General features: G+C 49.1%; 1 protein-coding gene across 1 annotated transcript in view; it reads right to left on the bottom strand.

Moving 5' to 3' along the window:
- Positions 1-14,154, bottom strand: part of MPPED1 (metallophosphoesterase domain containing 1) — a 63,933-nt gene that overhangs the window by 18,593 nt on the left and 31,186 nt on the right. The window lies entirely within an intron of this gene.

Below are 14,154 nucleotides of genomic sequence, written 5' to 3'. Positions count from 1 at the left end.
AGTCCAGCTGATGCCACACATGTGAGTCAGCAGTGCAGATTCTGAGGCCACCAGACCAGAGCCAGATGGGTCCCTGACTACCTTCGGGCTCTAAGTCTCCATTTCCACACCACTTCACGGCACCACCACCCCATCTCGCCCTGAGTGCCACCCCGGCTGGGGGAGCCAAAGCTGCACTCATACATTTATGCCGGAACTTGGACTGGGGTTGTTACTTAGGCAAATTAGCAAATTAGTCCAAGTGTACAGTTTCATTTATTTCCACAGATCCCATCAACCGGGACCGGGGCATGAGCAGGAAGCTGTCAGCAGTCCTCTGACCCTTCCACCGCAGCAGAGGAGGCTGACTGAGGTCTGTCCTCCCAGGGAGGGCGGGGGGTGGGCCAGGAGGGGGCAGGAGCCACAATACATTCACACAACATGTCTGGTTTCTCTAAGTAAGATGGGTTCTGTTTGTGAACACAGAAATCGTCCTTCAACATGTCCTTCCGAGCTGGAGCTCCAGCCACAGACATGTCTGTCTAGATGTCCACTTGGCCTTGGTGACGCACCAGCTACGTGTTTCACAGACAGCTATTTACTATCCCCATTTCACATCTGGGAAAACCAAGGCTCAGAGAGTTTGCCTAAGGTTATACACATCAAATCACAGAGAGTATGTTTGCTAATCTTTGCGGCTTGGCCTCAGCAAACTCATCCTGACATGACACTCCAAACCATCAGTAGGTAAAGAGTTGGGTGATAGATACATGGTGAGTGAATGGAATATGGACAGAGAGGTGGGTGGATGGATGCATGGATGAATTCACGAATGATGAATAGATAAATGCAGGATGGATGGAGGAGGGATGGATGCATTCATGCATGTACGAATGATGGATGGATGGGTGGAAAGATGAATGAATGAAGTGTGAATGGATGAGGAAACTGATGGACAAAGATGTATGGATCAGGCATGGATGAATGGATGGGGAAACTGATGGACAAAGATGTATGGATCAGGCATGGATGAATAGATGAAGAGAGACAGATGCATTTATAAATAAATCAATCTCTCCTGAGATAGCTCTGACTCTCTTTTATACCAAATGACCTCTGTCTCCCTGGACCCCTCCCTTTCCTCCAAGCTTTTCCTCCAGCTGTCCTGGCAGGGCATGCTTTCCAGACCCATCCCCCTCACCCATAACCCTGACTGTCCATCTCTGAATCTTCTTCAGTTGACCTGATCTCTTGCAGGTGGTGGGTAGAGGAGCCAGAACTAAGGCTCTGGTATGCCTTGACTAACATAGAGTGGGGTGGAAAAGTCCCCTCCTCTTTTCTAGGGCTGCTATCTCTGTTGTTACAACCAAAGGCTGCATTAGCCTTCAGGTGCTCACGTCATCCCATAGCTCCTACCAACCTTGCTGTGGATGCCCAACGACTAGTTATCACAGGCTTTCTGGCTTAGCTGTGTCTCCCTCTCCCCGTATCTGGACAGTGAATTGGAAGACCTCGATGACTGATGGACTTCATGGGTGAAAAAATAAGATGAATACCACCAGTTCTTCTGCCCAATGTGCACACTGAGGAGATGAACATCTCTCTGACCCTTCAGCGGCAGAGAAGAGGGCTGGCATCAGGGGAGTTCCCCAGAGCCCAAGTGGCATCGCCTGGCCTGATAAGGTGCCGGAAGTGCCCAAATGCCGGGGAAGGGGTATTCTCCAAGTGTGAAAAGAGATTAGGCAGTGTCAACCCTGGAGACTAGACAGCACTGTCACTCCGTGGACCAAGGGTGGACCCAATGGGGGAAGCCAGAGGCAGCCTACATGCAGGGTCCCCAGCTGGACACAGTGGGAGGCAGCTCAGGTGTCTGGGCAGCCACGCTGGCTTCATAGGGCTCAGAGAGGAAATGGATGGATGGATGGGTCCAGATGCCTCTTCTTACCCACGTCCCCTCACCAGCCCCACAGCACAGAATGCACTCAGCCTATCCAAAAACCCCACCACGCCAGAAACACGCCTTCCTCCTGAAGCCGAGCCTGCTGTAAAGCTCCCCCACCACACCCCAACATGCACACCCTGGTCAGCTGTCCACAAGCTCTGAAGGAATGTGTACTCTGATCCAGACCCCGGGTGAGGCACCGCCAGGGACACTGATAACCAAGACTCAGGCGTGAGGTCAGTATAAAAAGTAGCACATAGAGGTTCCAGTCCACACCACTCACTGGACAAACTGGAACTCAGGGAGGGGAAGGGACATGCCCGAGGCCACACAGTACGACAGTGGAGAGCAGGGACCTGAACCTTGGCCTCCTGCCTTGGGAGTGCTGAACAGTGGCCACGTCAGCCTCCAGGAGGACAAGCCCAATGGGGCCTGGAAGGATAACAGGACGTTCGGGCAGAACACTGCAGCAACCTGAGGGGCAGGTTAGGTCCTGGGCCAGGTAGGCCTTGCTGGGTGAATCCCAACCTTGGGTCTCCAAGAAGCACCAGGTGCTCATGGACAGCAGCCCTGCCTCCCCTGCTTTTCGGAACTGGTGGGCACTGCTGTGCATTTGTATTCTGTGTGATAAGGTTCAAGCTGTCTCCCCAAAACGCTTCCTTTCCCGTCTGCCCGATTATCTGAGAGTTGGGCACTTGCCAGTCGTGAATTCCTTGGTGGTAATGAGACCATCAGGTATTAATCAGCACAGCACTAGAGGATGACCAGACTGGTTTAACTTTCCATTTGCCGTCTATATGCAACACAACATGCCTTCCCATATAGATCCCATGTGGCAGTAAGCACACATGGCATTCGGGGCACACTCAAAAAAAGACAGGAACAGAAACCTCTGCTATTTGTGCTTCCAAGATTAATCTCCCTCCGAAAGGTTACGATTGCTTATCTCTGACACCTACCCATCTCATTTAAACAAGAAGTGCTGCCTCCAAACTACATAATCTGTTAAATTCAACAAGATATGTGCAAGCATCTCCATAATCTTATGCCATTCTGGAGCGGCATACTGAGCCTGGCAGAGTTACAGCGTTCTCTAAATGCAGTGACAATCAGGAAAATGCCCACTTATGGCTTCTTCCGACACGCAGAACACAGCAGAGGGGGAAGGAATAAAGAGACGGCATAACGATCTCTGATTGCGTTTTTAGTGCATCTTTGACAGCTCTGTGTTTAAACACTTGCCAACGTCTGGGAGAGGCACGTTAGCAGACTTCCTAGAATGGTGCATGGTCTGGAATCACACAACTCAGCTTTAAGCCACCCGTTGGGTCTTGATGCTGGTTGGGCACACAAATGTCCATGATGGAGTCTGACAGCCCAGCACACACAGGGGACATGGGCTGGGGGAGACACGGGTCAGGGATGCTGGCAGAGACGGGCTCTGTGAACAGAGCCTTCTGAACAGGAGGGAGAGATCTGAAGCCAGAGCCAGCCAGTGGCTAGGGTGGGGTGACAGGAACACAGTGCATGGCTGGGCCTGCAGAATCTGGTTTCTGCTGCTCTGCTGTGAGCAGGGAGCTGAGTCGGGCACTGTGATAATGATTTACGTTCATTCCATACATCCGAGAAGCAAGGGCAGCACACCCCATGTCCCAGAAGATAGGATGTATGCAGAGGGCTGGGCATCGTGGGGCCTGAAGCCTGACTGAGTCCCATGTCTGCCTCCTCCACCTGCTGTGTGGCCGGGAGCGGAACCCTTGCTTCTCTGAGCAGCCGTGTTCTCATCTGGAAACCAGTAATGTCTGGGGCTCTTCACAGGGTTCTTGTGATGATCACACTAGGGAAGCCGTGCATGAGGCTCTGTGTTGCACTTAGACCAGAGACACAGGAATGACTGGCAAGAGGAGGAAGTTTATGCCCATGGATACCTAGAAACAGGAGGCCACGTGGGGACACACAGGAAGCCACACTGGACAAGTGGCAGAGGGAGTGATGGGAAAACACGAGCAAGTGCCTGTGCTGTGGTTTCTGAGGACGGGAGTCCCAACTCCCGTTCCGCAGACAAGCAGGTCTGCGATGCCTAGTTTGAATACTGTCGGAAGGCTGGGGGTGAGGCACAGGGGCTGTCTCTAGTTGTCTGTCACCCAGCCCTACGGTGATTTGGGCAGGGGCATAGTGGCCAGTGTGAGAGAGCCCCATGGGGGCACTGAGGGGGGAGCAGCCCCGGACTGGTTGGTTTGCACGGGGAAGGCACTCAGAGGTGAGTCCTGCTCACCCAGGAAAGGCCATCCCTTCAGGGTCAGCAAGGCCCCAAGATGTCAAAGCATCAGAATACAGAAAATTAAAGGCCAGATAATACAATCTGAACATCGGCCATTGTTACTGCTGTCAGGGGGACTAAGCACGGCGTTCTACTCTAGTCCGAGGATGTTGGCTGGGAAGATGGAGACAACAAAAGAGGCATTGGAAGGTCACCTGCCTGGGCCCACACTGCAGCTCCTGGCGTCCAGATCACCTGTTCAGATGCTCCCGGTGGGGCAGACGCCCCGCCTGCGGGTCCTGCCCAGGAGGCCCTGGACTCACAGTTCAGCACGGCTGCCCAGACTTAAAAAGCAAATGGAGTTTTTCTTCTGTTCCATCCTAATAGCCAAAATGTTTAACTTTCAAACATTTGTTTTTCCGTTGAAATGTTTTAAAACCAGGAATGTTCCTTCCTAATCCTCTTCACAGGTTTGTTTCTATTGTTCCTCTGTAGGCTGCATGTGACTTTAGGCTGAAAGGGACAGCCAAAGGTTTCTGCGTGTGTCCTCTCCCCCAAAGAAGGCTATCTGTAGCCAGAAAGATTGCGCAGGAACCTCCCCAGAAGCCATAGCCTGGCAGGACACACGTGCCCAAATATGGTCATGAACCACCTCTGCACCCCTGGAGCTGGGGGGGGGGGGGCCAAGCTGGGAACCCTAGATGTGACAGGCATCAGAACTTGAGACTACGGCGCCCCCTGCAGGCTAGGCCCCATTGTTGCTCTGACCTCACTTCCTGCCACCCAGAACTGACAATACACTCTCCTCTCTGGGCTGCTTAAGGCCTCTTGACATTGGCAAATGCTGTTCCATTCACCTGGGACCCCCTTCCTGTACCTCTGTCTTAGCTCCAATCCCACTCACCCTTTGTCAGGTCAGTCAAGTGCCACTTCCTCCAGTATGCCTTTCATGATCACTCTCTTCTCCCTACTCAGCAAGGAGGTGCTCCCCAACACTCCCAGATGCCTGAGTGCCCAGAATCATGAATAGTGAATAATGAATAATAATAATTTTAAAAAGATCACACACTAAGAATGAGGTATCCAAACAAGAGTGGGGTTTTCTTTTTTTTTTCTTTTTTTGTATTTCTCTGAAGCTGGAAATGGGGAGAGACAGTCAGACAGACTCCCGCATGCACCCGACTGGGATCCACCCGGCACGCCCACCAGGGGGCGATGCTCTGTCCACCAGGGGGCGATGCTCTGCCCCTCCGGGGCGTCGCTTCTGTTGTGACCAGAGCCACTCTAGCGCCTGGAGCAGAGGCCAAGGAGTTATCCCCAGCGCCCGGGCCATTTTTGCTCCAATGGAGCCTCGCTGCGGGAGGGGAAGAGAGAGAGAGGAAGGAGAGGAGGAGGGGTGGAGAAGCAGATGGGTGCTTCTCCTGTGTGCCCTGGCCGGGAATCGAACCCGGGACCCCTGCACTCCAGGCCGACGCTCTACCACTGAGCCAACTGGCCAGGGCTAAGAGTGGGGTTTTCAATAGTGACACTGGAGATGAAGAGAGGATGCAGGAATGCCTTCCAAGTTCCAAGGGGAAGTGACTTGCAACCCAGAATTCCACACCTAGACAAACTGTCACTTAAGAGCGAGGATGGAAATGAGGATTTTTTTCTGGCATGCAACTTTGCCAAACATTGATCTCCAGTGAATTCTTTCTCAGAAAACTACCGGAGGGTGTCGTCCACCAAAATGAGGGAGGAAAACCAAGAAGAGGGGGCCATGGATCCCAGACAGAAGAGAGGCAAAAGGAGGCAACAGTGAAGGGAGGTCCCAGGGTCATGACTGCACTTCAACCAATCCGGACCCAGTAGGGGTCAGAGGATCAGGAAGTCCAAGAACAGTGAGGCAGCTGGTGTGGCCTGACACCATTCACATGCTGTTAAGGCACCTTAAAAACTGCAGGAGACAAGGATGGACCCTGATGGGCACACAGAAAAACAGGCACACAAAACAATTAACTTCTTCAGAAAAACAACACGCTATACAATGAATAGTTAAGCAAAAACTGTGATAAAACCATATTCAAAGGATAGGATGAAGGACATGTGTATATGGGTGGAGAGGCTGAATCTCTGAGTCTTCAATTTTTGCTGTAAGACGTTAACAAGTAAGATCTAAAATTGAAAAAAAAATCAAAGAACTGCAATATAAGATTGTTACTTAGAGACACTGCGGTAATAAAAGCAGCAGCTACCAGAGTCGCACTGAGAATGGGAATCAGGACCTGGGAGAGGGGCTGGGGCGGGGACGCCAGCAGTGTGATAAACCTTGTAGCACTTTGTGGTTAATTGTGCACATGTAACACTACAACGCATACAAAATTGTAACTAAATAAAAAGAAGGCATCGAGACCTCACCCACCTCCTAAATCTGTCCAGGGACAGACAGCCCAACCTTTCACTTGCTCAGTCTGTTGTTCGAAACCTAGAACCAAAACAAACTGGGTCCCAGTTAAGACCAGCAGAAAGATAGAACAGGCAGAAAACCTACACTCCTCTGGGGTTCTGAAGCCCTAATGCTGGGGGTCACTCTGACAACCAGGTTCAAAGGCAGGATGAGCTGGCTAAGTAGCTCCTCACCTGGACTAGCCAGGCAGCCATTAATGACGACAGGCATCAGCTGCGAAGAGTCTGAGACAGGCTCCCTCGTGCCATTCCTAACGCATCACAACAGCCCCACAAATCAAGCACTGTTCCGGCAGGTGAAGAAACTGGGGCTCGCTCAGGTTAAATAAGGGCTTGCACAGTTGGCAAGCAGAGACGTGGGAATCGGACCCCAGACCGAGCTGTAGCTGAAGCCCGCGATTCCTCCCTCTCCATCACCACCACCAAACATGTCACAGATGCCAGAGCTTTGGTGTTCAACAGTCCTCAACAACAAAGAATGCTGCCATATACTTGAGTCCTTACAATTCCCCCTGTGTTATGAGGAGCGCTCAATGTCTTTATTTGAAACAACATAATATTTTGGAGGAGATCTTGTGGCCGCTGTAAACAAGCCTTTAAAGACCACTTTTTAAAAGCAATCCAGATGTGAAAATAAATTAAACAAATTCAGCAAAAGTGCAGGATACAAAAACAATGTACAGAACAATTGGCTATGTCCCTACACACAAACAATAAACAATCCAAAAAGGATATTAGGAAAACAATCTCATTTGCAACAGCATCAAACAGAATAAAATACTTAGGAATAAATTTAACCAAGGAGATAAAAGATTTGTACATGGAAAACTACAAAACGTTGGCTCGAAGATTAAAAAAGACACCAATAAGACAGAAAGACATCCTGTGTTCAGGGATTGGAGGACTTTGTATGGTTAATACATCAGTATAACCAAAGCAATCGGCAGACCCAGATTATGGCAGACCCTACCATAATCCCAATTACATTTCTTTCAGAAATAGAAAAAGGTCGTATTGTATATCAAGAGACCCTGAATACCCAAAATAATCTTGAAAAAGAAAAATTAAGTTAGAGGACTCCCACTTCCTGATTCTGAAACTAGAATTAAAGTCATGTGGTGCTGGTGTAAAGACAGACATGTAGATCAATGAAACAGAAGAGAGTCCAGAAACATACTTCCACAGATGTGAGAAAGTGATTTCCAGTGAAAGTGTCAAGACCATTCAATGGGGAAAGGACAGTCTTTTCAAGAGAGGGTACTAGAAAACTGGATGTTCACATGCAAAAGAAGAAGCCGGACCCTCATCTTACACCACACATGAAAATTAACTCCAAATGGACAAAGACCTGAAGGTAAGAGCTAAAACAATAAAGTGTTAAAGGCAAACATAGAGGAAAGCTTCCTGACGTTGAATTTGGCAATGCTGTCTTGGATATGGCACCCAAGGCACAGGCAACAGAAGGAAAACTAGAGCAAAATTTAAAACTTCTGTGCGGCAAAGGACAACAGCAACAGAATGAAAAAGGCAACCCCAGAATGGGGAAAAAATATTTTCAAATCACATTTCTTTTTTTATTTAGAAATTAAGTTTAATGGGGTGACATTGGTCCATAGGAACACACAGGTTTCGGGTTCTGATAAGAGGTTAATATCCAGACTATGTAAAGAACTCTGCAAGTCAACAACAAAGAAACAAACAACCCAATATAAATATGGGCAAAAATCCTGACCAGTGGTGGTACAATGGATAGAGCATTGGACTGGGACACAAAGGACCCAGGTTTGAAACCCCGAGGTCACCGGCTTGAGCGCTGGTTTATCCAGCTTGAGCGCAGGCTCACCAGCTTGAGCATAGGGTCTCAGGCTTGAGCGTAGGATCACAGACATGACTCCATGGTCGCTGGCTTGAAGCCTAAGGTCTCTGGCTTGAGCAAGGGGTCATCACTCTGCTATAACCCCCCAGTCAAGGCACATATGAGAAAGCAATCAATGAACAACTAAGGAGCTGCAACAAAGAATTGATGCTTCTCATCTCTCTCCCTTCATGTTTGTCCCTATCTGTCCCCTTCTCTGTCTCTCTCTTTCTCTCTCTGTCTCTGTCACATACCAAAAAAAAAAGGGGGGGGCAAAGGGCTTGAATAGACATTTCTCCAAAGAAGAGATACAAATGGCCAACAAGCACATGAAAAGATGTGCAACATGATTAATCATCAGGAAATGCAACTAAAACACAATGAGATACCACCTCACACCCGTTGGGATGGCTACTATCAAAAAAACCCAGCAAAGAACCAGTGCTGGTGAAGATGTGGAGAAATGGGAGCCCTGAGCACTGGTGGTAGAGACGGAAAGGGAAACAGCCCCCGTGGAAAACTGTATGAAGGTTCCCGCTCCCCCTAAAAAAGGTAAAATCAGAACTAGCTTATGATCCAGCAACTCTACTTCTCGGTATTAATCCAAAAAAATTGAAAGCAGAACTTCAACAAGTATTTGTACGCTCATGGTCCTAGTAGCACTATTCTAAATAGCCAAACTGTGGAAGCAACTCAAGTGTCCATTGACAGACACATGAATGAACACAGTGTGATCCCTGCATATCATGGAATATGTTTCTGCCTCAGAAAGGAAGGACACTCTGACACACGCTACAACACAAGTGAACCTTGAGGACGGCATGCTCAGTGACCTAAGCCAGTCACAAAAGGACAGGTACTGTGTGATTCTGCTTGTATGAGGGCCTAGTGCAGTCAAATTCCTGGACACCTGGTGGGTGCCCAGGAGGGAATGAAGAGCTCGTGTTTAATGAGTACGGAGTTTCATTTTGCAAGATGAAAAGTGTTCTAGACGTGGTTGCACAACCAAGTGAATGTACCTAATGCCACCGAACTGTCATGTGAAAAAGGTTAAAATGGTAAATGTCATGCATGTTTAACCACAATTTAGATTTTAAAAGAATTGCTGGAGAAGAGAATGGAGGACCCTGAATTTCAGACAACTAGAATTGTGAGCAGGTAGAACTATAGATCTCAGAGTCCTGGAAATGCTATTTTTAGAATCTTAGTGTCCTGAAGGGCAATCATTCCACTATTGAAAGCAAACCATTCTTGAATTTCATTAGCCATTAAGGTTTAGAGGTGGACAGGGACTGAGTGGCCATGTGAATCTTGTCCCACCCTCTTCATCAAAGAGTCCTAGTTGAAAAGCTTCCTGCAGGGAGGCTCTACCTGTTTCTCCCTCACCGGGAAGTTCCCACCCGAGGTCAGAGGCCCGGGATGGAAGGCGTGCCTACACGGCCAGATCCTTGGCCCTCTGCTACTGAACAAACATGTCCCAGGTGACTTCTGGGTACAAACAACCCATGTAAAGGGGGGGGGGGAATTGTCCCAAAGCAATGTTTTTTGCAGTAGCAACTGAAATAAGTATTTGAAAAATAATTTACAATGAAGATCCCTATTTTAGAATAATCTTAATAAACCTAAGTGTGTTGAAGCTAAATAAACATTTTAGGAACATTAAGATACACTAAAGTAAAATCATCTTGCCACCTGTTGTTTATTTCAGTCTTTTTTTTTTTTTTTTTGGCCCTAGTAAGTGTGTAGGGGGGTGCTGGAGGCTGGGAACAGAGAGGTCTTGACACTGGCCCTTTCCCAGCCTCTACTGTGGGAAAGACACATGCTAGCAAGTTGAGATTTGTAGAGGGAGTGGTTCCAAGCCATAAGGACGCAGCAGTGAGTCCCCCACCCACCCCGAGCACAGGGAGAGAGAGTGACCATAGGGATGTGTCACGGCCAATGAGCTGGAAAGACACCCTTGGAAGAGGACCCTACACAAGCAGAAGCATGGAGGTGGAAAAGTCCAACATATTTGGTGGACACAGGGGTTGAACAGAGGCAGGCCTGAGAGGGAAAGGCTGAGGGTCACATTCAGAGGGGTTTGGACTGCCAGACAAAGAACTGGACTTCACCCAGGACACCACAGGGAACCAATATAGAGTGCTAAGGGGAGAGGGGGCGCTGTTGGATCAATGAACACGACACTTCTTTTGAACAAGGACATGACAAATGTTAGTCTGGAAAGTGACTATTTTGAGAGGTTGGGACGCTACCCAAGCAAGCCCGGCTTGTCAGCTCCAAGCTTCCCCTTCACTGTCGTGGCTGTCAAACCAGCCCAGAATTAGCTCCCCAGCCTGCCCGAGCTCTCCGAACTTCATTTGCATCGTGCAGGCTCAGAAAGGTGTGAAATTCTTCTTCTTAAGAGAAATCAAAGAAACAAACCTATACACTTAAAAAAAAAATCTGCTTTTCTGTAACACAAATTTTAAAGAACTAAATCCTAACTTTTAAATATCCAATTAAAAAAGAGAGAGAGAGAAAGGCATTGGTGCACAACGTTAATAGTAGTAATCACAGCAACCATCAACCAAACATCTCAGACTTGTGCCCTAGGCACTTAGGGCATTCACAAAACAACCACCACAAACACAACAACTGCCTTTGTTGTGTGTTTATACCATACTGGGCCCTGTGCTGAGCCTGGATCATACCCTGCCTCACTGAACCCTCCCAGTAGCAGCCCCCCCTTTTACAGAGGAGAAAACAGAGGCTCAGAGAGAGGACATACCATGCTCGAGGCCAGATAGCTGGGAAGCATAGAGCCAGGACCCAAACCCACGGGATCTCTCCAGACTCACCCACTGAAACGGATCCCAGCTGCAGTGAGTGCCTTATTCCTCCTCCCCACCGCCCCGCAAAGGACAAGCATTACCCTCACTCCGTAGAGGACACCCTAAGGCACAAGAAGGCTGTGACTTTTTTCCAGGCTACCCAGCAGGCATGTGGCAAAGGCGGGGCTGGGGAGGGGGTCTGCCTGCTAGAAGGGCTGCATCCTTTCCACTGGCCCTTCTCTCACTTTAGGAGTTTAATTCATAAATAAGAACCACAGAGTGGCTGTGGAAACTGGTGCTGTCCGTGGTGCTGAAGATACAACAGTGCCTAAGACAGACAGGATCCCCGCCTTGGAGAAGTGGACCTCTCTGTGGGGTGTTGACAACGAGAACATAAGTACCAGGTCAGGTGGAACTCACAGATCTGGAAACAGTAAAGCCCGGTGAGTAGGAGAGGGAGTATCAGATGGGGGTGCTGATAGACCCCCAGCAGTTCGGGAAGGCCTCTCTGGGGAGGTGTCCTCTGGGAACCACACCCTCGCACAGGGTCGCAGCCTCCTCCTCTGTCAAGTATGGACAACATTACTTCAGGACCCAGACTGTCTGTTGTGAGGGAGCAGTGAACAAATCACATGAAAGCGTCTTTAAACTGTAAAGTGCCGTCCAGAGGAAGTCATTATTGTTATGAAGCCTCCATGGGACTTGGAAACGAGGCTTTGTAGCAAAATGCGGCTTTCACATAGAAAATGTGGGATGTTGGACATTCTCCTAACTAATCAGTTCTCCTAACCCAATTGAACATGACTTTGTTTAGTTGGCCCTGATGCTATAAAGCCTTACTCCTGACCACGACTATCAAAATTGTCTTGGGAAGAAGAATTTGCTCATAGAAAGGGCCGGGATTCTCGAGATACACAAAGAAAATTCCCACATAAAATGACCACCTTGGCCCTGGCCGGTTGGCTCAGCGGTAGAGCGTCGGCCTAGCGTGCAGAGGACCCGGGTTCGATTCCCGGCCAGGGCACACAGGAGAAGCGCCCATTTGCTTCTCCACCCCTCCGCTGCACTTTCCTCTCTGTCTCTCTCTTCCCCTCCCGCAGCCAAGGCTCCATTGGAGCGGAGATGGCCCGGGCGCTGGGGATGGCTCTGTGGCCTCTGCCCCAGGCGCTAGAGTGGCTCTGGTCGCAATATGGCGACGCCCAGGATGGGCAGAGCATCGCCCCCTGGTGGGCAGAACGTCGCCCCATGGTGGGCGTGCCGGGTGGATCCCGGTCGGGCGCATGCGGGAGTCTGTCTGACTGTCTCTCCCCGTTTCCAGCTTCAGAAAAATGAAAGAAAAAAAAAAAATGACCACCTTAGGTACTGAAAAATTACTTTTAAAATGTAAAAAAAAACATAGACTTTGGGTTAGAATCCTAATTCTACTTTTAGTTTGCTGAATGTCTTAAGCAAGCTCTTCATCTCTCTGAGCTCAGAGAGGTTTCTTCATCTGTAGAGACAGTCATAGTAAAGGACTGTCTGGCTGCACTGTCCCAGCAGTAGTCATTAAACCTCTGTGACTATTTAATGTCAAGTAAATGACCACAAAATAAAACATGAAAGTCAGTGTCTCAGTGACACTAGCCACATTTCAAGTGGTCAACATTCACAGGAGGTAGACGGCTACTCCATTGGACAATGCAGGTCTAAAACCTTGCAACTCGCCTGGGGGTTGCCCACCCCAGGTCTGCCAAACTGAGATATACACTGGAACAACACAACCACACCACACCCCCGCCAGGGGATTCTCATGCACCTGAAGTCTGAGAAGGGCTGGCTGTGAGGGTTAAGTGAGAGGCCAGGTCAGGTGGGAGGACACCCCAAAGAAGGGGTAGCTCTGTAATAAGGACAATGACAGCAGGACAGGGAAGCTCCCACACCCTAAGTGGTCATCACAATCTCCAAACACAACTAGACACAGAGCTTCTGAAAAGTCTAAGCTGAGTCCGGGTGCAGGAGGATGGCAGGGGGAAGGTGGTGGGGACAGGGATGTGGTGGAATCTTTCAGACATTTCAGAAGTTTGTGGGCAGATGAGGACAGAATATTTCAGTTCTGTGCTGGCCTGGATTTTCTGGCTGGTTGACTATTCCTGTTTTGGAATGAAGTCCAGCATGAAGATGATATTTTTAAAAACTTACAAGCTTCTTTCATATTCAAATACATCTCTCCATGTTTGTAGGGGAAAAAAGAAGCATACCAGCAAGAAAAGCCCACTTTCCCAGCTCTTGAATGACCAACTGGCTACTTCTCTGCCGGCCAATGATGTCCTCTGATAGTTCCACTGCCAAGCTCAAGAGCTAAGGACTAAAGACGCACTTCTAGGTAAAGAGGAAAGTCATGGTGGAAAATCCAGCAAAGCCCCAGAGCACTGTGCTTTGAACACATCTATCTCTCATCAGCATACCCATCAGCCTGTAACAAAAGCATCACACTCATTGCATGGATGAGGAACCTGAGACCCAGAGCAGGCGAGTGACCTGCCTTCTGTCTCACACCTGGGAGGCAGATGAGGGTCTAACTTGGTCACGGGCTACCATTTCGCCTCGTGTCCATCACGTCATGGCATTTTCTTGCTTGCATCTAGCAGCGTCCAGAGCAACGTTGAAGCTCAATACATGTCAAATGAATGAGTGATTGAAAACCTATCAAGCTGGCAGGTAAAGACTCCAGCCTCAGATCCTGAGTTAGCTGGCCCCTTTGAGCTGGAAGACCTGTGCCCACTCTTCACTTGTCCAAATAAAGCCCAAATGCCAAGCCACCCAACCTCTCCTACTTCATCCCCATCCCCCATCTGGCCTATGCTTCTCCTACTCACCCTCTCAG

The sequence above is a fragment of the Saccopteryx leptura genome, chromosome 1, assembly GCF_036850995.1.
Source record: "Saccopteryx leptura isolate mSacLep1 chromosome 1, mSacLep1_pri_phased_curated, whole genome shotgun sequence".
Classification (NCBI taxonomy): Eukaryota; Metazoa; Chordata; class Mammalia; order Chiroptera; family Emballonuridae; genus Saccopteryx; species Saccopteryx leptura.
This window is presented reverse-complemented; position numbering and strand designations above follow the sequence as displayed.